Genomic DNA, 24,657 nt, shown 5'->3' with positions numbered 1-24,657 from the left:
CCTACCCGAGATCCGCCGGTTTTAACACCGACATTGGTGCTTTCATTGAGAGTTACTCTGTGTCGTCGCCTTTAGGCCCGATGGCTCCTTTGATCATCAACAACGATACGGTCCAGGGTGAGACTTTTCTCCCCGGACAGATCTTCGTCTTCGGCGGCTTCGCTCTGCGGGCCAATTCGCTCGGCCACCTGGAGCAGATCGAAAGCTACGCCCCTGGCCATCAAGTCAGGTTTGGAAGCTTAAACTACACGGCTGACATCCGCGGAGACTTGATCTTCGACGGGCTCGAGCCACGGCCAAGCGCGCCGCACTATCTCGAGGGGCATGATCTAGCTCTACCCCCGGACAGTGTCCTGGTGGCCGCACACGCATCGGTTCCGACCCCTAACCCGGAGCCTATTGCGCCAATCAAGGATGAGCGGTTGGACATCACCTCGGGGGCTGCGATCCCCAAAGGGATCAAGCTGAACGCTAGCCCCGCACTCTGCACGACCCGTGACTCCGAGGATCCGGACTCCTCCCCGGACTCCGAACCCCCCGCGCCCCTGCCAATCGAATCCGATCGGGCGCCGATAATGGAGTTCACCGCCGGAGACATCTTTCAGCATTCGCCTTTTGGCGACATCCTAAATTCTCTTAAGTCTCTCTCTTTATCAGGAGAGCCCTGGCCGGACTACGGTCAGCGAGGATGGGATATGGACGATGAAGAAATTCAAAGCCCACCCACCACCCACTTGGTAGCCATTGTCGAAAATTTAAACGACGTGCTCAACTTCGACTCCGGAGACATCGACAACATGGATGACGATGCAGGAGATACCGACGAACCAACGCCCATAGGGCATTGGACAGCCACCTCATCTCACGATGTGTACATGGTGGATACCCCTAAAGGAAGCGACAACGAGGAAAAAGGGGATGGGACGGGAGATCGACCCCCCGAAAAGCAATCAAAGCGTCGGCGTAAACGCCGACCCAAGCCCCGCCTTGACAAAAACCCAGCCATAGAGCAGGACGAGCCGGTAGACGACGAACAGGCCTTAGAGCAACCGTCCGAACAGGGCAACACGGATAGAGAAACCGAACATCCCTCCTCCGGCGAAAACGGCATTCCGGACGACCTCACGCCGAATAAACCTATGGAGCAGAAGAATCTCCACGAGAGGCTCGTTGCAACTGCACCCAACCTAAATAAAAGCAGAAGCGGAAGCTAAAAATAGTGGAAGATGCACTCCAGATTAGATGGAGCAAAGTAATCAATACCACAGATAAGTACGGCGACAGTCGCCGCACTAAAAGCTATCCGAAAAGAAGGCTACTGCCTGAATTCGACGAAGAGGCCCTAGAGCCCTCGCATTCAAAAAATGAAAAAGCCACACGGTCGGATAGACGACCCCATAAAGCGGCAAGTGGCGCCGCACCTAAATCGGCATGCGACCCACTTAAGGACTCGCATCATGGCCCAGTCAGGTCCATTTATGGGCCAAGAAAGCAAGCTCTTGTAAGCAACGCTATGAAGCCATCATCAGAATCCGGCACACCCAAATACAGGGGCGCCGCACACCCCCTATGTTTCACCGATGAGGTCCTGGACTATGAATTCCCAGAGGGATTCAAACCCGTAAACATAGAGGCATATGATGGAACAACAGACCCTGGAGTTTGGATCGAGGATTATATCCTCCACATACACATGGCTAGAGGAGATGATCTCCATGCCATAAAATATCTACCCCTTAAGCTTAAAGGGCCAGCCCGGCATTGGCTTAAAAGCCTTCCCGAAAACACAATTGGAAGCTGGGAAGAGCTCGAGGATGCTTTCCGAGCAAACTTTCAAGGGACCTATGTCCGCCCTCCAGATGCAGACGATCTTAGTCACATAACTCAACAACCCGGAGAATCAGCTCGGCAGTTCTGGAATAGATTCCTCACTAAAAAGAATCAGATAGTCGACTGTCCGGACGCCGAAGCCTTAGCAGCTTTCAGGCATAACGTCCAAGATGAATGGCTCGCCAGACACCTCGGCCAAGAAAATCCAAGAACAATGGCCACACTAACAAGCCTCATGACCCGCTTTTGTGCAGGGGAGGACAGCTGGTTGGCAAGGTGCAGCCCCAGCAACCCAAGTACATCCGAAACTAGGGATGGAAACGGAAAACCACGACGCAACAAGGACTTTCGCTGGACTAAGGACAAAAGTCCGAAGAGCACGGCAGTCAATGCCGGATTCAAAGGCTCACGACAAAATCAGGAAAAATCGCCCGCCCCCCAGGATAACAGGGACGATCCATCCAACCTAAATAAAGTCCTGGACAGGATATGTCAGATACACAATACTCCCGGGAAGCCTGCTAACCATACCCATAGAGACTGTTGGGTTTTCAAACAATCCGGCAGACTCAATGCTGAACACAAGAGGCTCGACACACCAAGCGAAGACGAGGACGAACCCCAAAAGCAGAGCACTAGGACACAAAACAACTTCCCACAAGAAGTAAAAACAGTGAACTCACTTCACATAACAAAACATGCGGCGCCCGTAAAGGTACGCACCACACGGCCCATCCCCAAAGGGTCCTGCCACTGGTTGTCAAAACCGATCATCTTCGATCAGCTAGATTATTCTAGGAATATCAAGAATGCCTTGATACTCGATCCAATAATTAGCGGACTCCAGTTTTCAAATGTCCTTATGGACGGCGGCAATGGACTAAACCTGATATATCAGGATACAATCCAGCACATGTGGATAAACCCAGCAAGAATCCGCCGCAGCAAAACCTCCTTTCAAGGGGTAATACCTGGTCCGGACACCCATTGTATGGGTTTTCTCCGGCTCGAAGTCATATTCGGCTCTGCCGATAACCTCCGCCGTGAAAAGCCGACCTTCCATATCGTCCCGTTCTCAAGTCGCTATCAAGAACTACTGGGACGCGAAGCTTTCGCTCGCTTTAACGCAATACCGCATTATGCATCTCTTACGCTTAAGATGCCCGGTCTACGAGGCATCATCTATTTGAAGGGAAAGCACTAAAGTGCGCCTCCCCAAGTGGAGGACTGTGCGGCCGCTTTGACAGCCCCACAGCAAAATGGCCTCACCGGCCAAAAAAACTTTGAAACAGGTCATTCAAGACCACGAACACGGATAGATGAGTTCGGTGCAAAATCATCATTGATGCAGGCCTAGAAGCCATATACCCCCACACTAGGGGCTCCACGCATATACAATAAGAGACAATAAAGCTCAATCTTATATATCTTACTTTATACTTTGCTTATTTTAAACTTTTTCGGCACGACCCGTTTTCAACTCAGTTCCTCTCTTTTACAGATGAACGTCGTGCGGCGCCCGTCCAGGATACGGCACAACGGAGACACAGGCGCAGACGTGCAGTAGGGACCCGTCCTAAAGGATTCTTTTCAGATTAAGACCCTGCGTAAACATTTTTACTGTCTCTTGTTGCTACACATCCCCTGGTTTTTTCTTTCTGATATAACCAAGGAGGAGGCTGGCGTCTTGGCATGTGGCCACGTCAGAATTTTTGCACGTACCTGGACACTAGGGGCTTTTTTAATAAAGAGTGTGGTTTCGCCCGCACTCATAAAGACCGAACACCTTAGGGAGTGTTCGGCGTCGCGAGTTTTGGCATTATATGCATCAGCTCCGAATCATGTCTTTGGTCAAATGTTGGGTTGCCCGGCTCCTGAGTTCGGCTACCTTACGTTCCGCTCTATCGGCTAAGGTAGCACCAGGAGGACTACTGCGATTGTGCCCCGGTTCGGCCGGGCGAGCACCTCAGTAGAGAAAGCCGAAAACTGACTGTCATCATGTAGCGTGAGACTGGTCAGCCACTTGATGACATATCAGAATCTATCGGATTCCTCCGCTTTAACGAAGGGCTGCTTCCAGGTCAGGCACATACGCGCCCCGAACTCGGACGAGCGCAGTTAACACCAAGGGGCTACCTAAATAGTCTCACTATCAAACTCCTATGGCTAAGTGAAAGTGTTAAAGCATTATAGTCCGGTTGCCTGGCCCGCTGCGCTATCACCTCCTTTGTAGGACCAAGACGTTGGGTTAAGTGTGCAAATGCGTCTTCTGCGAGCACCCCCGCACTATGTGCGTGGGGGCTGAAGCCAACGACTGCCATCTTTCAGATTCTGTATATATATATATATATCTTAAAACGGCCGCACAGGAGGTGTTCCCAATACTTGGAGGCACAAGTATAAAAAAGGCCACTACAGTTTATCAAAATATTACTTTATAATTACATATGCTATCATAACATAGCATCTTTCGGGCACTGCGTCTCTATTACATGAGCGCCTTCAAGAACTTCCTGAAAATAGTGCTCAGAGGGTACTCGGCTTTTGTCCGAATCTCGGGACGCAACAACGGTGGTCTCCATCTCTGCCCAGTATGTCTTAACACGGGCAAGAGCCATCCTAGCGCCCTCTATGCATGCTGACCTCTTCATTGCATTTATACGCGGCACCGCGTCAAGGAATTGCTGCACCAAGCTGAAATAACTCTTCGGCTCCGATCTCCCCGGCCACAGGTGACCTGTGACGTACTTCATGGCGAGTCCAGACAACCTATTCGGTTCGGCCCATTGAGCCAAACGATCATACTGCCAGTGGACGCTCTGGATTGTGAAACTGCGACCAGAAAAGCTTTTCCACTTCGCGATCTTTCTGATCTCGAAAGTGTTCAGTCGCATCAGCAGCACTCGCTGCCAAGTCCAGATAGGTATCCTCTACACTCCACATCCGGACCAACGGAGCAAACTTCGGATCACAAAATTTCCTTCGCAGCATAAAGGGCTTTCCAGCCGCAATTTGTTCGGCCTGACGCAGCTTCTCCTTCGCAGCACTCATCACAGAGTGCGCGTCCTTGGCATTGGCAACGGCCTTCTCTAAGTCCGTCTGTTTCGCCTGGTCTTCTTTTTCAAGAAGTCTGCAACGGTCTGTAGCGCTTTTTAACTTTTTTGCCATCTCTTCTTTGCTTCGGCAATGAGCAGCTTGTTCAGCTCTTAGCTCTTCAAGGGCTTTCCTGGTGGCCGCATCACTTTCGCTGGCTTGTTCTTTAGCTCGGGCAAGTTCTGCCCTAAGACTCTCCACGGCGGCCGCACCATCTGCGTCAAGCACACACATCGTAAGACACAGGCATAAAACTGTTCTTACCTAATGCCGCCCGAGGAATTACATACCTTGAGCCTCATCAAGCCGCTTATCGACAAGCGTGATGTCAGCATCTGCCACTTCCAGTTGCCGTTTTAGTTCGGCAAAATCGTCAGTTCGGCTCGATTCCGGACACCCTGCCGCCTACATTCAAAGGCGACATCTTAGACCTGGGATTATGATCCTCCGTGTGCCGTCATTTCTTGACGACGCATAGAGTCTCAGGGGCTACTATCTACACAGGGCGCATCTTATTCATGCGCAACTGAAAGTGCGTTATATCGACTAGAGGGGGGGTGAATAGGCGATTTTTATGAAAGTCTTCAAAACGTGAGAGTTATGAAGACAAACAGTGAAGATTATGCCTATTACTATGCAGCAGAAGTTAGATTACACTAGGCCAGCCATGGTCATGTATTCAATAGAGTGAAAGCACAGTGACAAACAACTTCAGTGTAATAAGGATCAAGTAGGAAGAAGTTATGAAGACAAACAGATCATGCATTCACGTTGTGAAGACAAATGATAAAGCAAGCAAGCAATGGCTTCACAATGTGTAACAGTAAGAAAAAGAAGTGAAGATGAAACCAGTGACTCGTTGAAGACAATGATATGTTGGACCAGTTCCAGTTGCTGTGACAACTGTATGTCTGGTTGGAGCGGCTAGGTATTTAAACCTTAGGACACACAGTCCCGGACACCCAGTCCTGAACACACAGTTCAGGACACCAAGTCCTCACAGTATTCTCCTTGAGCTAAGGTCACTTAGTCCTCGCCCAATCACTCTGGTAAGTCTTCAAGGTAGACTCGACTCCCAAACCTTCACAAACTTCGTTCACTGGCAATCCACAATGTCTCTTGGATGCTCTGAACGTGATGCCTAACCGTCTGGAGGATTCACAGTCCTCAAGTGTAATAAGTCTTCAGATCACACAGACAAGAAGACTTAGGTGATGCCCAATTTGCTCTGGCTCTGGGTGGTTAGGGATTTTCTCCTCACTAGAAATTCTCTCAAAGGCTTCGAGGTGGGTTGCTCTCAAACGACAAAAGCCGTGCACTGAAATCTGAGCAGCCAACAGTTTATGGTTGTGGGGGTGGGCTATTTATAGCCACTTGGCAACCTGACCTGATTGGTCCGAAATGACCCTGGGTCACTAAGGAACTGACACGTGTCTCAATGGTCAGGTTTCAAACTCTCATGGCAACTTTGCTTGGGCTACAAGCAAAGCTGACTTGTCCGGCTCTGGACAAGATTCGCTCTCATTGTCTTCGCTCGAAGACATAGGTTTTTAATTTAGGCATCACTTCAGTCATTCTGACTGGTTCTCCTAGACCCCACTTAACAGTACGGTGGTTCCTATGACTCAACACAAAAGAAGAAGAACTACGAAAGATCTAGGTCTTCGAGCTCCATAGGCTTCATAACGTGTCTTCTTCTGTCATAGTCTTCAATGTGAATATCTTCATAAACCACCTTTGTCTTCAATGTCTTCATACATTTTTAGGGGTCATCTCTGGTAGTAAAACCGAATCAATGAGGGACTTCTACCTGTGTTTTCCTGCAATTCTCACAAACACATTAGTCCCTCAACTAGGTTTGTCGTCAATACTCCAAAACCAACTAGGGGTGGCACTAGATGCACTTACAATCTCCCCCTTTTTGGTGATTGATGACAAACTAGTTGAAGTTTTCAACGGGGAATATAATGTGTGAAGTTTGTAAAGGATAGGGTATTGTCTTCATAAGTTGCAAAGACTCCCCCTGAAGATGTGCATATAAGTTAATTTGCTTTTGGGATGCAAATGCACATGGCAGGTTGTACTTGGGGAGATCCTCTTCAGCTTATGATGACAATACACTATGCATGTGAAAGTATATGAAGATAATGACATGCATAATGGAAAATGGACGTCTGCAGAATGAGATAAGTGCGGAATTTATCGTCGCACATGCGGAATTTATCTTCGCAAACAGAGTGGCAAACAAGTAGCAGACGACCATCGAGTTTTAGTGTTTACAACTCAAAGAACCAAATGAATCAAAGACAAGAGTTGTAAACACGAAGCAAATTATGACAAAACTTAAGGCACCCGCCCATATTGACCCGCTTGAAGACTATAAACATCATACGCTTCTCCCCCTTTTGTCAGTAATGACCAAAAAGGTTTGAAGACATAGAGTTTGCTATGTGTTCCCAGGCGCAGCAGGGTCGGAGTTGTTTGGCGGTGCAGAGCTGGGATGTGCTGAAGCAGGTGGTGGTGATGTAGCATCGTCGTCTTCATCAATGATCCTTGTAGTAACTGTGGCAGCAGATGAAGAGAACTCAGAGTCTTCTAGTGATGGTGTGTTGCACATCACATCCCTTCTAGGAGGTGTGGTGTCAAACTTGAAACGCTCTGTGAAGCCATCCTCTTCAAGTTCAGCTTCAGTACATATCATTGAGAGCCCTTTCCATGTACGACGGCAGGTTTCATGTGTAACAAAGGCATTCTTGGTGGCAAGGTTTCGAAGACGATTGACATCCACCAAGAGGCTCTTCATCTGACGTTTTAGCCAGTCATGATGCCTATCTTGCTTTTGGTGAAGGGCCACAAGAAGCTCTCGGTCAGTAAGGACACGAGCACGCTTCTTGGGTCTTGGAGCATTTGTGTTGTCTGTGGCTTCAGTAGATGCTAGTGCACGTGTAGTGCCAGCCAACGGATATACCCTGGATATGGCTTCAACACCTTCAACATTCTGCGTGAAGCTCTGGTGTTCTGCATTTTGAAGACTTATCGGTTGCTTGGCAGGCTCTGGATATATAGCTTCAGCAGAGATATCCACATCTGGCAAGAAGATCCGATGGTTTCGGGCAGAGGGCTGATACGAGATCGCAGAGTGCAGTTTGATTAGCCTCATCACCCAAGGCGCATAGAACTTCAAACCAAATAATTCTGAGCCTGACGCTGCAAGTTGGCGTATGAAGAGATCCTGTGCGTTGAAGCATTTTCCATGCAGGATGTAGAATATGAGAGTCTTCATTGCACCCTCGATCTTGGCATGTGGTGAGTGTCCCTTAATGGGCCAGAGAGTCCGCCGGATGATGTGATATATGGTCCTGGGCAGGTACTCTAGGTCTTCAACGAAGAACTCAGTTGGATAGGGTGCATCCTGAGGCAATGGTTTCATCATTGAGAGCATCTGACTCATATTTGGTTCAGGTCTATGGAATATGCTCTCAATAGCTTCAGAATGTAATTGACAACCTTCCTCGAAGAATTCGCCAGGAGTGGGCAGGCCGGTGAGCTCAATGATATCAAACGCATTGGCTTCATGATGGACATTGCCGGTCATCCACTCCAGGATCCAAGTCTTCGGATCTCTGTTGTATCCTTTGATATGGAGAGTGGCATAGAACTGAAGCAGAAGCTCTTCATTCCAGTGCTCTTCATCAGTCACAAACGGCAACAGACCCACTTGCTTGAAGCAATCCAAAGCTTCCTCTAAGCAGGGCAGACCAGCAATGGCTTCAACCTCAAGGCGCTTGTGTGGAAAGATGCGGCCTTGGTTGTATAAGATGCATGAATAATAGCTGCACTGAGAATAGCTCCAGAACCTATCTGATACAATCCTTTCCCTTGAATAGGGGTTCTTGGAGCTATTGAAAAATGTATTGTCTGCCTTGAAGCTGTTAATATCAAAGGAGCCAGGTGCTGATGCAGGACCTGGAAACCTTGGAAGCCTTGGGACTGGTTTCTGGACATGAGGCCTGTGCTCAATATGATAATCAAACTGTGGACCTGCAGCAGACTCAGGGACTGAAGTGTCTGGCTCAGTAGCTTCGCTGTCCGCTGAAGCATTTGGTGGGGCGGGCTCCACATTGGCTTCAGTGTTTGTGGTGGCAGTCGCAACATTTTCTTCCTCCGCTTGTGTAGTTGGAGGGACAACCTCAGGCACGTTCTCCTAGAGAACTGCATCTTGATGGAGCGAGGGAGTGGGTTCTGGTGGAGCTTCTTCATTGTCTTCGGCTGATGTAGCCGGAATTTCTGCAGTATGGACTTGAGGCCGTGGACCTTTGCGAAGCCTACGGAACGCAGACGACGCTTGTGGGGTCAGAGTCGGCTGAACCTCAAAGTCTTCTTCCTCCTGAGGGCGATCCGCCCATGACTCATCTTGTGCCATTGGCGTCAGAGGACGACCAATACTGATGAGTTCGCTTGTTTCAAGCTGAGGAAGGGCTGCATCATCTTGCACATTGTCCTGATGACCAATGTCTTCAGCAGCTATTGGGTCGGCTGCTGGAATATCTTCAGCGTCAGGAGCCTCTGTCGGAGCAGGCTCATGAACTGTCAGTCGTGTTTCTGCATTGGGGTGAATGACAGAAAGGGGTTCAACCATCAAGGGCTCTGTGGGAGCAGCCCTAGATTTCTTGGTCTTGCGCTTCTTTTTGCTGGGGGCAGTAGGAGAGGCTTCAGAGCTCTTCCATTTTCTGGCTTCAGCTTCTACAGTTCTTGTCTTCTTTAGCTCTGAAGCTGTTGACCGGCTCTTTGGCTTCGAGCCAGTCATTGCAGTGGGGAAGACAATTTGAACCGCTTCTAGCCGAGGTGCCTCTGGTTCATTCACAGCAGGCTCCTTCTTCTTCTTCTTTGCGGCCATCTTGGGGTCGATGCCAGGACGCCCAAGTGCCTTGCGCTTTTTAGCCTCGTTGTAGGCTTGAACACATTTTTCTGCCAAAGACTTCATCCTTTCACGCGAGCCCTGAGCTTCAGCACGCTTCTTCAGAAAGTTTTCTTTGAGCTCATGCAGCATGATTTTGAAGCTCTTCACTTCCTGCACGCTGAGGCTGGCCATGTGCTTCTTGAACTGAGCCTTTTCGTGATCAATTTTCTGCTTCAGCTCAACAATGCGCTGAGCAATGGCCAGTTCTGAAGCAATTGCGCCTTGGAAGGCGACGCTGAGTCCAACAGGCAGCTGCAGATCATTGAAGCTTATGTCTGGTGAGTCGAACCATTCATCGATGAAGCTGTGGATGATGGCGACATCAAAGAGAGGCAGATTGTTGAAGATTTCAGCTTCTTCTTTGCTTTTGATAAGCTTCTCTAGAGCGTCACCTCCCAGATCTTCATCGCTTGATAGATCAATGGCTTCGCTGCGCAGAATGGCAGCAGTAGTGAGCTCTTTGCCGGTTTGTTGCTGGGGCTCCTTTTCTTTCCGGGGCTTGGAGACACGGGATACATCTTCAGACTGCACACTGACTTCAGGAGGTGCAGTTTTCAATGGCTTCGCCCTTGAGATTTTTGAGGCAGGTGCCGGCTTTGAAGCTTTTGGTTTCTTCGTCTGCTTTGGCTTCGGCACAGCAGGAGCTTCATCAGACTCAGAGTCAGCTGGAGGGTCATTTACGGCAGTCCCTTGGACTAAGATGTGAGTGATCAGGCCCTCAAGATTGGCAAACAGACCGATGATATTGGGTTCGGCGTCGCGTGTGCCATCTGCCCTTGGTGAGGAGGGACCAGGGTTGAAGTCAAACCCAAATTTGTTCTTGTTTAGCTTCGCTGACTATTGGGCAAACTAAAAGTTGCGCTTGAAGAGATTGTCGTCACGACACCAGAGAAGTGACGACGGATGTGCATCATTAGGCTGTGGTCCTCGGACCATGCATGGGTAGAAGCCTTGAGCAATGGCTTCATCTCTGGTCCTGGGTACAAGGTTCTTGTATAAGATATCCCCCCATGGGCTCTTGATAGCATTCTTTTCAGCATACTCCTGGGTGACGAAGCAGTATTTGAACCACTGTTCTGCCCAATAGCGTCGAATCCATTGGATTCGGGTCTTGCGCTGCCCATAGCTCTCTTCTGGATCTGTTTTGTACATTTCTGCCAAGTCTTCAGGCAGATCCTTGGAAGTTCCCTCGCGTCTCCGTCTGCCCCCCTTTCTTGCTGCTGCTTCTGAAGCCATAAACTTTAACTTGAAAGGCTTCAAAACTTTCAAAGGCTTCAAAGGCTGTCTTTTTCTGGACCAACAGGAACTGACTTCAGGAGAGTTTATGTGATGCTGTAGTAACTCTGCAAATGAATGCAGACTATGAGAACCGAAGGATTCTCCCACGGACATGTACCTGTGACAGCATTAAGGTGCGAGGGAAGGGGAAGAGGTCATATGCATTCTCAGAAGGTTTTGAAGATTAATCAGTTTAGAAGACATTAACCTCATCGTGCGAAGACATTCACTCATAGATAAGAAGTTGGTTCCAGATTTGTACGAACCCACAGATTAGTACAAGTGAGGAATCTAACTACTTTATGAAGCACAAGTGAATATACTAGGCATGTTATGAGATGCAGCGAGAGATCTAACTATTGTGAAGAGAAACTTCTTATGGTAGGAAGTGACAGAACCATGAGATCAAAAGAGGCTGTAAAAAGAAGTTTTATTTACCACACTGGAACTGCTAGACGGAAGGGAGTTGATGCCGAGCAGTTCAGTCCTCCGTGCCCTAACTTGGCGACGGAAAACACCTACGGCGACGGCGGAGAGGACGATGTCCGCTGTCGGCGTGAGGACGGCGTTGGAGACGTTGCGGCAGCGAAGCGCTTCGTCTCCGGCGTCGTCGAGTGCTAGCGGTGGCGCTAGGGTTCTTGCGAGGGTGGAAGAAGGAGATAATGACTGCGGTAAGTGTGAATTTATAGGCTCAGGGGCGGCACTGTGCTATTACACAGGTGCCCCTGGCGGTTTGCATTTGAGGAACGTGTGGCCAGTTAGCGAATGTTTGGGGTTTGTTCCACGTCCCACGCACGCCTAAATTGTCGGGCGGTCGTTCCTGCTTCTCCGGATTTCATGTGGAGGAATGAGCATTAAAAACGGACTTTATGGTTGTCTCTATATCTTCACCTGACAAGGACGCAGTGAAGACATTCGACAGTTTCAACAGAATGCATATGACTTAGAGAGATAGAGTTTGAGATAGAAAGCATAGAGAAGTTTGGGGTCCGATCACATTCACTTAGTTCAAAAGATTCAACACGAAGCCATAGCTATAAGTGAATGTTGTAGAGGATAGAGCACTAGTATATATATATATATATATATATATATCTATACAAGCAACGTAGTGAAGATAATCATGAAGACATGTTCGAAGCCAAACCAAATGTGAAGACAATCAAATGTGAAGATATTGCAAGGTGACGCCATGAGTGAAACACTTCAAAATAGAACGATTGGTGGTGGCGTTACCCACCGTATAGGAAGTATTAGACCCAGACACGGCGCACAATTATCATGGCGCTCCGAAGTCCAATTCCACATTAATGTATTCACACTTAGAATGTATGTCTTCATTGAATGAAGATATACTTTACTTTGTGTGATGCACATCTAAGTCATCAATATGCATGAGTGTTAGGATGTGTGCCTGATCACAGGACATTTGAGGATTCCAAGATATTTAGCTCACACCGTAACTTGCAAAATCTCTTCTCATCCAAGGGCTTGGTGAAGATATCCGCCAATTGCTCTTCAGTGTTGACGTGTATGATATCAATGTCTTCCTTCACAACATGATCTCTGAGAAAGTGATGACGAATTTCAATGTGCTTTGTCTTCGAGTGCTGAACTGGGTTGTTGGCAATCTTGATGGCGCTTTCGTTGTCGCAGTAAAGTGGCACTTGCTTCAGATGAATGCCATAGTCCTTGAGTGTTTGCTTCATCCACAGAAGCTGGGCACAACAAGATCCAGCAGCAATGTATTCAGATTCAGCAGTGGAGAGAGATACACAGTTCTGCTTCTTTGAAGACCAACATACAAGTGATCGTCCCAGAAAATGACATGTGCCTGATGTAGACTTTCGATCAACTTTGTCACCAGCATAATCAGCATCCGAAAATCCAACCAAATCAAACTCTGAGCCCTTTGGATACCATAATCCTAGAGTTGGGGTGTGAGCCAAATATCGATGAATTCGCTTCACAGCTAAGTGATGCGACTCCTTTGGTGCCGCTTGAAATCGAGCACACATGCAAACACTAAGCATGATATCTAGCCTAGATGCACATAAATAAAGCAAAGAACCAATCATGGAGCGGTATACCTTTTGATCGAACTCTTTACCATTGTCGTCAGGACCTAGATGATGTTTGGCTGGCATTGGTGTTGTGAAGCCTTTGCAGTCTTGCATACCGAACTTCTTCAGGCAATCTTTGAGATACTTTTCTTGAGATATGAAGATGCCATTGCGTTGTTGTCGTATTTGAAGACCAAGAAAGAACTTCAGTTCCCCCATCATGGACATCTGATATTGCTCTTGCATCATATATCCAAACTCTTCACTGTACTTCTGATTGGTACAGTCGAAGATAATGTCATCCACATATATTTGGCACACAAACAGTTCACCATCATATGTCTTCGTGAAAAGAGTGGGATCCAGGGAACCAGGTATGAAGCCTTTGCTCTTCAGGAAGTACTTGAGTGTGTCATACCAGGCCCTAGGGGCTTGTTTGAGGCCATACAGTGCCTTGTTGAGCTTGTATACCATGTCAGGATGTTTTGGATTTTCAAAGCCAGGCGGTTGTGCAACATACACTTCTTCTTCAATCTTGCCATTGAGAAAGGCACTTTTCACATCCATTTGATATAGAAGTATGTTATGATGATTTGCATAAGCCAGCAGTATGCGTATAGCTTCAAGCCTTGCCACAGGAGCAAATGTTTCATCGAAGTCAATGCCCTCCACTTGAGTATATCCTTGAGCAACAAGACGAGCTTTGTTTCTGACAACTTGACCATGCTCATCTTGCTTGTTGCGGTATATCCATTTGGTGCCTATTATGTTGTGCTTCTGTGGATCAGGACGCTTAACCAGTTCCCATACATTATTCAGCTCAAACTGTTGAAGCTCTTCTTGCATATCTTGAATCCATTCAGGTTCCATGAAGGCTTCTTCAACTTTCTTGGGTTCTGATATTGAGACCAATGCGAAGTGCCCATAGAAGTTTGCTAGCTGAGTTGCCCTTGAACGAGTGAGTGGACCAGGTGCATTGATGCTGTCAATTATTCTGTCAATCTGCACTTCATTTGCAACACGAGGATGTACAGGGCGAAGACTTTGCTCTTGCTGATCTGCGTTGTTGTTGGGAGGAATGTCTTCAGGCTGAGCATTGTCTTCATGTTGATCAGGTGCTGAGATGATAAGTTCTTCTTCAGGATGAGCTTCAGAAGGTATAATCTCTCCAGTTCCCATAAGCTTGATTGATTCACTAGCTGGAACTTCATCTAGCACATTTGGCAGTTGCTCTCTTTGTGAACCATTTGTCTCATCAAACCGCACATCCACTGTTTCAACCACTTTGTAATGGAAGAGATTGAAGACTCTGTAGGAGTGTGAATCCTTTCCATATCCTAGCATAAAGCCCTCATGTGCTTTTGGTGCAAACTTTGAGGTGTGGTGTGGGTCCTTGATCCAGCACTTTGCGCCAAATACTCTGAAGTAACTGACATTTGGCTTCTTGCCGGTTAGGAGTTCATAAGATGTCTTGTTCAGAAGCTTGTGAAGATAAACACGATTGATTGTATGGCATGCAGTGTCAATGGCTTCAGTCCAGAATTTTCTTGGAGTCTTGTATTCATCTAGCATTGTTCTGGCCATCTCAATGAGTGTTCTGTTCTTGCGTTCGACGACGCCATTCTGCTGTGGCGTGTACGGAGCTGAGAATTCATGTGTGATGCCCAAGGTATCAAGATATGTGTCAAGGCCAGTGTTCTTGAATTCAGTGCCATTGTCACTTCTTATGTGCTTTATCTTGGGGCCAAAATTGTTCATAGCTCGATTGGCGAAGCGTCTGAAGACATCCTGCACTTCAGTCTTGTAAAGGATTATGTGCACCCAAGTATATCTAGAGTAATCATCAACAATCATGAAGCCATAGAGGCAAGCAGTAGTAGCAAAGGTTGAGTAGTGAGTGGGACCGAAAAGATCCATGTGGAGCAGTTCGAAGGGTTGAGTAGTAGTCATGATTGTCTTCGAAGGATGTTTTGCCCTTGTCATCTTCCCTGCTTCACAGGCACCGCATAAGTGATCTTTCTTGAACTTGACGCCCTCGATGCCTATGACATGCTTCTTCTTCGCAAGGGTGTGGAGGTTCCTCATGCCAGCATGCCCAAGCCTCCGATGCCAAAGCCAGCATTCTGAAGCTTTTGCAAGAAGACATACTGCAAGTTGTGGTCCTGCTGAGAAATCTACCACGTACAAATCACCTTTCCGATACCCTTCAAACACTAGAGACTTGTCAGATTCCATTAGTACCAGGCAACGATATTTTCCAAACATTACGATTATATTCAAATCGCAAAGCATTGAGACAGACATTAAGTTGAAGCCAAGGGATTCAACAAGCATGAATTTATCCATGTGTTGATCCTTTGAGATTGCAACTCTACCTAGACCCAATACCTTACTTTTACCAGTGTTAGCAAATGTGATGTGGCTCTTGTCGGATGGACGTAATGTTGAGTCCATAAGAAGGCTTCTTTTGCCAGTCATGTGATTTGTACACCCACTGTCAATAATCCATTCTAAAGACTTTGAAGTCGCTGGTGTTGTACCCTACAGTGCAGTTAGGGGGATAGGCTTCACGAAGAGAATTGTGAAGCATAAACATTTGACGAACCACTGGGTTATGAAAACTTAGATCCAGATTAGAACTAATAGGGAAAGTAGCATGCGATTCAGGAACGAGGTACATAACGATGCCATTTGGGCATTTTATCTTGCGCCCCACAAGATTTTTAAGGTCCCCAGCAATAGCGTCAGAAGATTTTGTTTTTCTGCGGGAGACCTTTCCCTGCAAAAGAGAGTTAAGCTTTCTTAACCACCCACATCTTCAAGGGTGGCTTAGAAGCAATAAGTCTAAGTGCAGCATCTAAGAATTTTGGCTTTGAAGCCTTAGCAAACAGTCTAGCAGGTGGACAATAATACTCATAGGAATAAGCGGAATAATTTTTGGTCATATGAACATGACGATTCGAAGAACCGTTCTCATATTCATATGCCTGAGTATGATTTCCCTGCAAAACATTTGCGTTAGTGTGACTCAGGTGAGTCCTCTGTTTGTATGAAGCCTTTGGACCATATGAAGCATTTGGTCTGAGGTTTCTCTTCTTTAAGTGAGGTGTCATGAAGACATTCACAGGAAGATTTTCCAGACACTTTTTCGGAACCCAGATCTTCTTCATAGGCGTTCCATTCCTGCAGTTAGTACCAATGTACCTGGCAAACACTTCACCATTCTGATTCTTAAACAGTTTATAGTTTGCATCAAAGGATTCATCAATGTTAATGGGGTTAGCACAAGTGAAGCCAGATAAATTGGATGGATCTGCTTAAAGTTCCTTTGCAGCAACCCATGTGGTTTTGGGGTACTGCTCAGGTTTCCAGTAAGAGCCATCTGCATTTATTTTCCTCACGAACCCAACACCCTCTTTCCTAGGGTTTCGGTTCAGAATCTGCTTCTTGAGGACATCACATAACGTCTGATGTCCTTTAAGACTTTTGTACATCCCTGTTTCAAGCAATGTCTTCAACCTAGCATTCTCATCAGCAATAGCAGTGGTATCCTCAGCAGAGGGGTTAGTTACCACATCAACAGTTGAAGATATTGCAACAGCAGTAGCAGTGGAACATTCAGCAACAGAAGTAGCATTATCACGCTCAATGCATTTAAGACATGGTGGTTCAAATCCTTCCTGAGCGGGACTGATCTGTTCGGCGCGAAGTGACTCGTTTTCCTTTTGAAGATCTTCATGAGCCGCTCTCAATTTCTCAAGTTCTTGCTTCCTTTGAAGATAATCATAGGAAAGCTTTTCATGAGTTGTTGAGAGAGTATCAAGACGATCTTCAAGTTCCTGATACTTAACGTGAAGGTTTTTTATGTCTTCAATTAAGGATTCAGATCGAGTCATTTCAGCACCCAACAGATCATCGCTTCTGTCTAACAGTTTTTGAATATGTTCCATAGCTTTTTGTTGTTCAGTTGCAATTTTAGCAAGTGTTTTGTAGCTGGGTTTTGAATCACAGCCAGAGTCATCGTCACTAGATGTTTGATAGCGAGTAGTGCGTGTGTTTACCTTGGCACCACGTGCCATGAAGCAGTAGGTAGGAGTGGAGTCGTTATTGTCATTTGCGTCGGTGTCGGTGATGCAGTCATTGTCTTCAGTGTTGAAGATGGACTTGGCGACGTATGCTGTAGCCAGACTCGCAATGCCAGAATCAGACTCCTCCTCAGACTCCACCTCTGCCTCCTCAGATGCGGACTCCTCCTCTGAATCCATCTCCTTGCCAACAAACGCACGTGCCTTGCCAGATGAGCTCTTCTTGTGTGATGAAGACTTTGAGGAAGACTTGGAAGAAGACTTTGAGTATTTCTTCTTCTTCTTGTCGTCAGAATCATATTCCTTGCTCTTCTTCTTCCTTCTGTTCTCATTGTCCCACTGTGGACACTCAGAGATGAAGTGTCCAGTTTTCTTGCACTTGTGACATGTTTTCTTCTTGTAGTCATGAGCAGAAGCTTCATCATTCCTTGAGCTTGATCGTGAAGATTTTCTGAAGCCTTTCTTCTTGGTGAATTTTTGGAACTTCTTCACTAGAATTGCAAGTTCTCTTCCAATGTCTTCAGGATCATCAGAACTGCAGTCAGATTCTTCTTCAGATGAGGAAACAGCTTTTGCCTTCAAGGCACGAGTTCGCCCATAGTTTGGACCGTAGATATCTCTTTTCTCAAAAAGCTGAAACTCATGTGTGTTGAGCCTCTCAAGTATGTCAGACAGATCGAGTGTCTTGAAATCAGGACGTTCTTGAATCATCAGGGCCAGGATGTCAAACGAACTATCAAGTGATCTCAGCAACGTCTTGACGATTTCATGTTTGGTGATCTCAGTGGCGCCGAGGGCTTGAAGCTCATTTGTGATGTCAGTGAGCCGGTCAAATGTGTGCTGGACATTCTCATTGTCATTTCGCTTGAAGCGGTTGAAGAGGTTGCGAAGGACACTGATTCTTTGATCTCTCTGGGTTGAGACGCCTTCATTGACCTTGGAGAGCCAGTCCCAGACCAGCTTGGATGTCTTCAAGGCACTCACACGGCCATACTGTCCTTTTGTCAGATGGCCACAGATGATATTTTTGGCGGTAGAGTCCAGTTGAGTGAACTTCTTGACATCAGCAGCAGTGACACCTTCTCCAGCCTTGGGAACGCCGTTCTTGACGACATACCATAGATCGACGTCAATGGCTTCAAGATGCATGCGCATCTTATTCTTCCAGTAGGGATATTCAGTTCCATCGAAGACGGGGCACGCAGCAGAGACTTTGGTTATCCCTGTAGTCGACATAGCTAAAACTCCAGGTGGTTAAACCAAATCACACAGAACAAGGGAGCACCTTGCTCTGATACCAATTGAAAGTGCGTTATATCGACTAGAGGGGGGTGAATAGGCGATTTTTATGGAAGTCTTCAAAACTTGGAAGTTATGAAGACAAACAGTGAAGATTATGCCTATTACTATGCAGCGGAAGTTAGATTACACTAGGCCAGCCATGGTCATGTATTCAATAGAGTGAAAGCACAGTGACAAACAACTTCAGTGTAATAAGGATCAAGTAGGAAGAAGTTATGAAGACAAACAGATCATGCATTCACGTTGTGAAGACAAATGATAAAGCAAGCACGCAATAACTTCACAATGAGTAACAGCAAGAGAAGGAAGTGAAGATGAAGCCAGTGACTCGTTGAAGACAATGATATGTTGGACCAGTTCCAGTTGCTGTGACAACTGTACGTCTGGTTGGAGCGGCTAGGTATTTAAACCTTAGGACACACAGTCCCGGACACCCAGTCCTGAACACACAGTTCAGGACACCAAGTCCTCACCGTATTCTCCTTGAGCTAAGGTCACTTAGTCCTCGCCCAATCACTCTGGTAAGTCTTCAAGGTAGACTCCCAAACCTTCACAAACTTCGTTCACTGGCAATCCACAATGTCTCTTGGATGCTCTGAACGCGACGCCTAACCGTCTGGAGGATTCACAGTCCTCAAGTGTAATAAGTCTTCAGATCACACAGACAAGAAGACTTAGGTGATGCCCAATTTGCTCTGGCTCTGGGTGGTTAGGGCTTTTCTCCTCACTAGAAATTCTCTCAAAGGCTTCGAGGGGGGTTGCTCTCAAACGACAAAAGCCGTGCACTGAAATCTGAGCAGCCAACAGTTTATGGTTGTGGGGGTGGGCTATTTATAGCCACTTGGCAACCCGACCTGATTTGTCCGAAATGACCCTGGGTCACTAAGGAACTGACACGTGTCTCAACGGTCAGATTTCAAACTCTCATGGCAACTTTGCTTGGGCTACAAGCAAAGCTGACTTGTCCGGCTCTGGACAAGATTCGCTCTCATTGTCTTCGCTCGAAGACATAGGTTTTTGATTTAGGCATCACTTCAGTCATTCTGACTGGTTCTCCTGGACCCCACTTAACAGTACGGTGGTTCCTATGACTCAACACAAAAGAAGAAGAACAACGAAAGATCTAGGTCTTCGAGCTCCATAGGCTTCATAACGTGTCTTCTTCTGTCATAGTCTTCAATGTGAATATCTTCATAAACCACCTTTGTCTTCAATGTCTTCATACATTTTTAGGGGTCATCTCTGGTAGTAAAACCGAATCAATGAGGGACTTCTACCTGTATTTTCCTGCAATTCTCACAAACACATTAGTCCCTCAACTAGGTTTGTCGTCAATACTCCAAAACCAACTAGGGGTGGCACTAGATGCACTTACAGCAACTGACAAAAGTATACATTATCTAATGTACCTCGAAACCCGTTAGTAAACTTTTGACGGCCTCATACAATCCGCTCTCTACGGATGAAATCCTTTCAATCACCGTGCCCATCAATGTGTGGTGCTCCTCTGAGATAGAAGCTCGCCCCAGCAGAATCTTTAGCTCCTCCGACCGAGCACCAGATGGTGTCGGGCTCGTCCCATGACCTCTTTCGAAGGCCGGACGCGGAGAACCTCGGGGGGGGGGGGGCGCATAGCCACCTTCCGCCCCTGCCGGATTTGGAGAAACCCTCCGCGACGACACCTCAGGGTCGCCCGCCTCGCTAGGCGGCACGGCAGGGGGAGGCGTCCCGCTCTCCATCATCTCCGGAAGGAGATCCCCCGAAGACGAGCTCTGCTGAGAAGGGCTGAGGTCCGAGCTACAATATAAAGGTTTGGTTAAATCTTCTCAGATATAAATCAAGGACTTCCCTCATCCCTCAAAAGGAAAATCTTTTCTCCACTTACGGCTCGCTGGAGGGCTGATCCCCTTGAGGGCGTAGTCCGGCCGAGGAACTCCCCAGCGTCGGACCCTCTGACGAGGATTTTCTCCCCCGTTTCGGGCCATGGTTTCCGGGTCGTCAGAGGCGGCTCTCTTCTTCCCCTTAGGAGAGGAATTGTCGGTTCCTCCCTTCGGAGCAGCCTCCTTCGAGGAGGCCATAGCTTCCTTGTCCTCCACCTCCAAAGGCATTATCTCCAGCATCCTGACCAACACGGGATCCGGCCTGGTTTCAGGAAGGGGAGCCGGACACCTGATCAGCTTTGCCTTCGCTATCCACTCCTGTTTAAAAGGACGGCTCTTTTAGGGGCAAGTTTATGACAAATATACGGATAGAAGGTCCGGGCACAAGGTTGCTTACTTGAGTATCCGGGCGATTGCAGCTTAGGCCTGCGTCCTCGGTTAAATCCGGACACATCTCTTGTGATCCGAAGAACATTCTATACATCTCCGCGGGCGTTGCGCCCATAAAGTTCTGGAGAGCTCGCGGTTCCTCTGGATTAAACTCCCACAGGCGAAGGGGGCGACGTTTGCCGGGCAATATTCGGCGAATAAGCATGACCTGCGTCACCTTGACCAAGCTGAGGCCTCCTTCCAAGAGATCCTTAATTCGGCCCTGTAACAGGGGCACGTCTTTGGGCAAACCCCAATCTAACCCTCTGTTAACCCATGACGCTAGCCGTGGTGGGGGACCCGAGAGAAAGACAGGAAGCGCCACCCACTTGGTGCTCCGGGAAGCGGTGATATAAAACCACTCTCGTTGCCACAAGCCTAGCTCCTCTTGAAAAGAGCCCTCGGGCCATGGAGCATCATCATTTCTGCTTATAACAGCGCCTCCGCACTCTGCGTGCCGTCCCTTGATCATCTTCGGCTCCACTTTGAAAGTCTTGAGCCATAATCCGAAGTGAGGGGTAACACGGAGGAACGCTTCCCATACAACGATAAAGGAGGAGATATGGAGGATGGACTCTGGAGCTAAGTCGTGGAATTCCAGCCCGTAATAAAACAGCAGTCCCCTCACAAAGGGGTCCATCGGGAAGCCTAACCCCCGAAGGAAGTGAGACACGAACACTACGCTCTCACTGGGCTGGGGACTAGGGATAGCCTGCCTTTGAGCAGGCAACCTGTGCGAAATTTTGGCGGTCAAGAACTTAGCCTCTCTCAACTTTAGCATGTCCTCCTCCATGACGGAGGAGGGCATCCATCGGCCTTGAAGGTCGGAACCGGACATTGTCGAAGGTCTGAGGCGCCCAGAATCTGGAGCCTAGGGTGATGGAACTCGAGGCGACGGGCGAACTTGTTTTGGGATTGGAGAAAAGGAGTAAGGCCCTAGTCTCTTTATAAGAGGTTGAATACCAGGAGCCCTCCCCGTAACCGTTTCGGACTCGCCTTTAATCGAGAAAACATGCTAACGGGCACGATTGGGTTACCCAAGTCCGTATTGATGAGAATCCCGTAAAAGGGGGGCACACGATCTCTGCTTTGACAAGACGTGCCAAGGAAACCGCCTCGCAAAACACGCTGAGGTGGAAAAGTGAAAATGATTCGAGTGAAGAACTTGGCTGTAGTGTGATGACGCACTGCAGAATACGTCAGCAAATTTGATTTGTGTTAATATTATTCTCTCTATGGCAATATGTGGAAGCTTATTTTGCAGAGCTGGACACTACTCTTGGTGTTTACAATCTTCTATGAAGGACTTGGAGGAGGAACCCGCCTTGCAATGCCGAAGACAATTTGCACGCCGAACTCATCGTCATTGAAGCCTAGTTCAGGGGCTACTGAGGGAGTCCTGGATTAGGGGGTGTTCAGGTAGCCGGACTATACCTTCAGCCGGACTCCAGGACTATGAAGATACAAGATTGAAGACTTCGTTCCGTGTCCGGATGGGACTTTCCTTGGCGTGGAAGGCAAGCTTGGCGATGCGGATATTCAAGATCTCCTATCATTGTAACCGACTCTATGTAACCCTAACCCTATTCGGCGTCTATATAAACCGGAGGGTTGTAGTCCGTAGGCAATCAACTCCATATACAACAATCATACCATAGGCTAGCTTCTAGGGTTTAGCCTCCTTGATCTCGTGGTAGATCTACTCTTGTACTACCCATATCATCAATATTAATCAAGCAGGACGTAGGGTTTTACCTCCATTAAGAGGGCCCGAACCTGGGTACAACATCATGTTCCCTGCCTCCTGTTACCATCCGGCCTAGACGCACAGTTCGGGACCCCCTACCCGAGATCCGCCGGTTTTGACACCGACAGACCCCAACCCCGGCAGCGTCCGACAGGGAGGGGCCTTGCTGTACCTCTGCCAGAGCAGGGTCGACTTCGTGAAGCAGATGCCCGTCTTTGATGAGGGGGGCTGCGCCCTACCGGCCTCCAGGGACCTCGCGAGAATCCAGTGGTGGTGACTGCCCTTCCAATCGGCCAAGGCGACTCTTCCTCAAGTGGCGGAGCAGGGAGGCATGAGGCGCCAGAGGCCGAGGGGGCTCCCGGCGTGGGGACAGCGCCGGGCGAGGCTCATGAGGAAGCAGTTATCGGGGCCCGCACCGCTGAGGCTGAGGGTGACAAACAGCTGCCCTCTGCGCCTGCGACTGGGGCCCCTAAGGCTCTAGCTGCTTCTCTTGGGGAGGCGATTGGCGGCGCACATCAGGCAGGCGCCCCTGACGCTGATCGTCTTGACGCTGCATCTTCGTCGTAGGTCGATCCCTGCGCCCGACTCTTATGCCGCTTCCGCGTGGACTTTGGGGCCCTCCGGAAGAGAAGGGAGGCCCTGGGCGACGGTTACCCTTGTCGCCTGCTGAAGCGCAGAAAGTACTTCTCCACTGATGAGTAAGCCTTCTCCTTTCCCTGCTCCTGATCCTTCTGTTGCTCTTACTGACCCTTGCTCCGCAGGCCCCTTCCAGCCGAGCTTGCTGAGACGGCTGAGGAGCCGTCCCCTTTGGCTTCGCCCCCTCCACCGTCCTCGAGCGCCCCGAGCAATGGAGCCCTTGTGGTGAGGGCGATCGGAGAGGCGAGCCATCCCGAGGCGTATCGTGGCCCCACGCACCTCGCGATCCTCCTTCGCGAGCCTTCCCGTGGCATAGCCAACCTGCCATGGGCTTCTCGCCTGGTCGTGGACTGTGATTGGCCGAGGCGCTTCCTGCGCTCTTCTCCTGAGGTCGGGCTGGCCCCAGGCCGGGCTTCTGACGCGGCGTGCCCGGCCGTCGCGAGGGTGCCAGCCCCCAGCCCCCAGCCCGGAGGGGGAGTGCTGACTTGCAGCCCCCGGCGCTTGCTTGGGGCAGATGATGGTGTGGAAGACGTGCTTGAGCGCGCTCAGGAGTGTCACGCTCTCCGCCAAGGATTCCTTCGAAGGGCGACTGACGCAGTGAGCCTGCTTGGTGAGGAGCTTGCTGATGAAGACGCGCGCCTCTAGGCCGAGGGCCTGCGCCTGGCTGCAGAGAGGTGCGAGCTGGAGGGCGCCATCGCCCTTGCGCGCCGTCAGCGCGACCTTGATGAAGCAGAGGCCAATGCGTCGTTGGTGGCCTCTCGGGAGGCCCGGTCTCGGGCTGCCAAGGAAGCTCGGGAAGCTGACCGGCGGCGAACGGCTACGGAGGAGCGGGCTCGGGAGCTCCTGGCCTAGTGCCACTCGATGGAGGAGCAGGTGGAGCTGCGCGAGGCAGCCCTCGCATCGATGAAGGTGGCCTCAGGTGACTCGGCGGAGCTCCAGAAGCATGAGGAGGCGCTGACGCTGGAAGCCGCCGAACGTACCCGCGAGTACGAGCGTCTGGAGACGAGGGAGCGCTTGGTGACGCAGGCGGAGGACGATGTCGCTGCACAGGAAGCCCGTGTCCTGGAGGAGGTCGGACGTCGGGTGGTGATGGCGCATTTGAACGTCGAGCACGAGTTCGAGGAGAAGCTGGGGTTGATCCGGGCCGAAGCCAAAGGCAGGACTGCTGCCCTGAGGGCCAAGCTGGAGGAGGTGACGCGGCGGGCCGATGCTTCCCGGGCCGCCCTTGAGGTGGCGCAAGGTGAGCTAACCACCTCCCAGGCTGAGGTGCTCCTTCTTCGCCAGCGGGTGGAGGAGGCTGAGGCCGTCGCGCGCCAGAACGCGGACGAGATACGTCAGCGGCGGATCCTAGAGC

This window comes from Triticum urartu, chromosome 1, assembly GCF_003073215.2.
Source record: "Triticum urartu cultivar G1812 chromosome 1, Tu2.1, whole genome shotgun sequence".
Taxonomy (NCBI): Eukaryota; Viridiplantae; Streptophyta; class Magnoliopsida; order Poales; family Poaceae; genus Triticum; species Triticum urartu.
The sequence above is the reverse complement of the archived record's forward strand: the minus strand, read 5'-3'. Positions refer to the sequence as shown.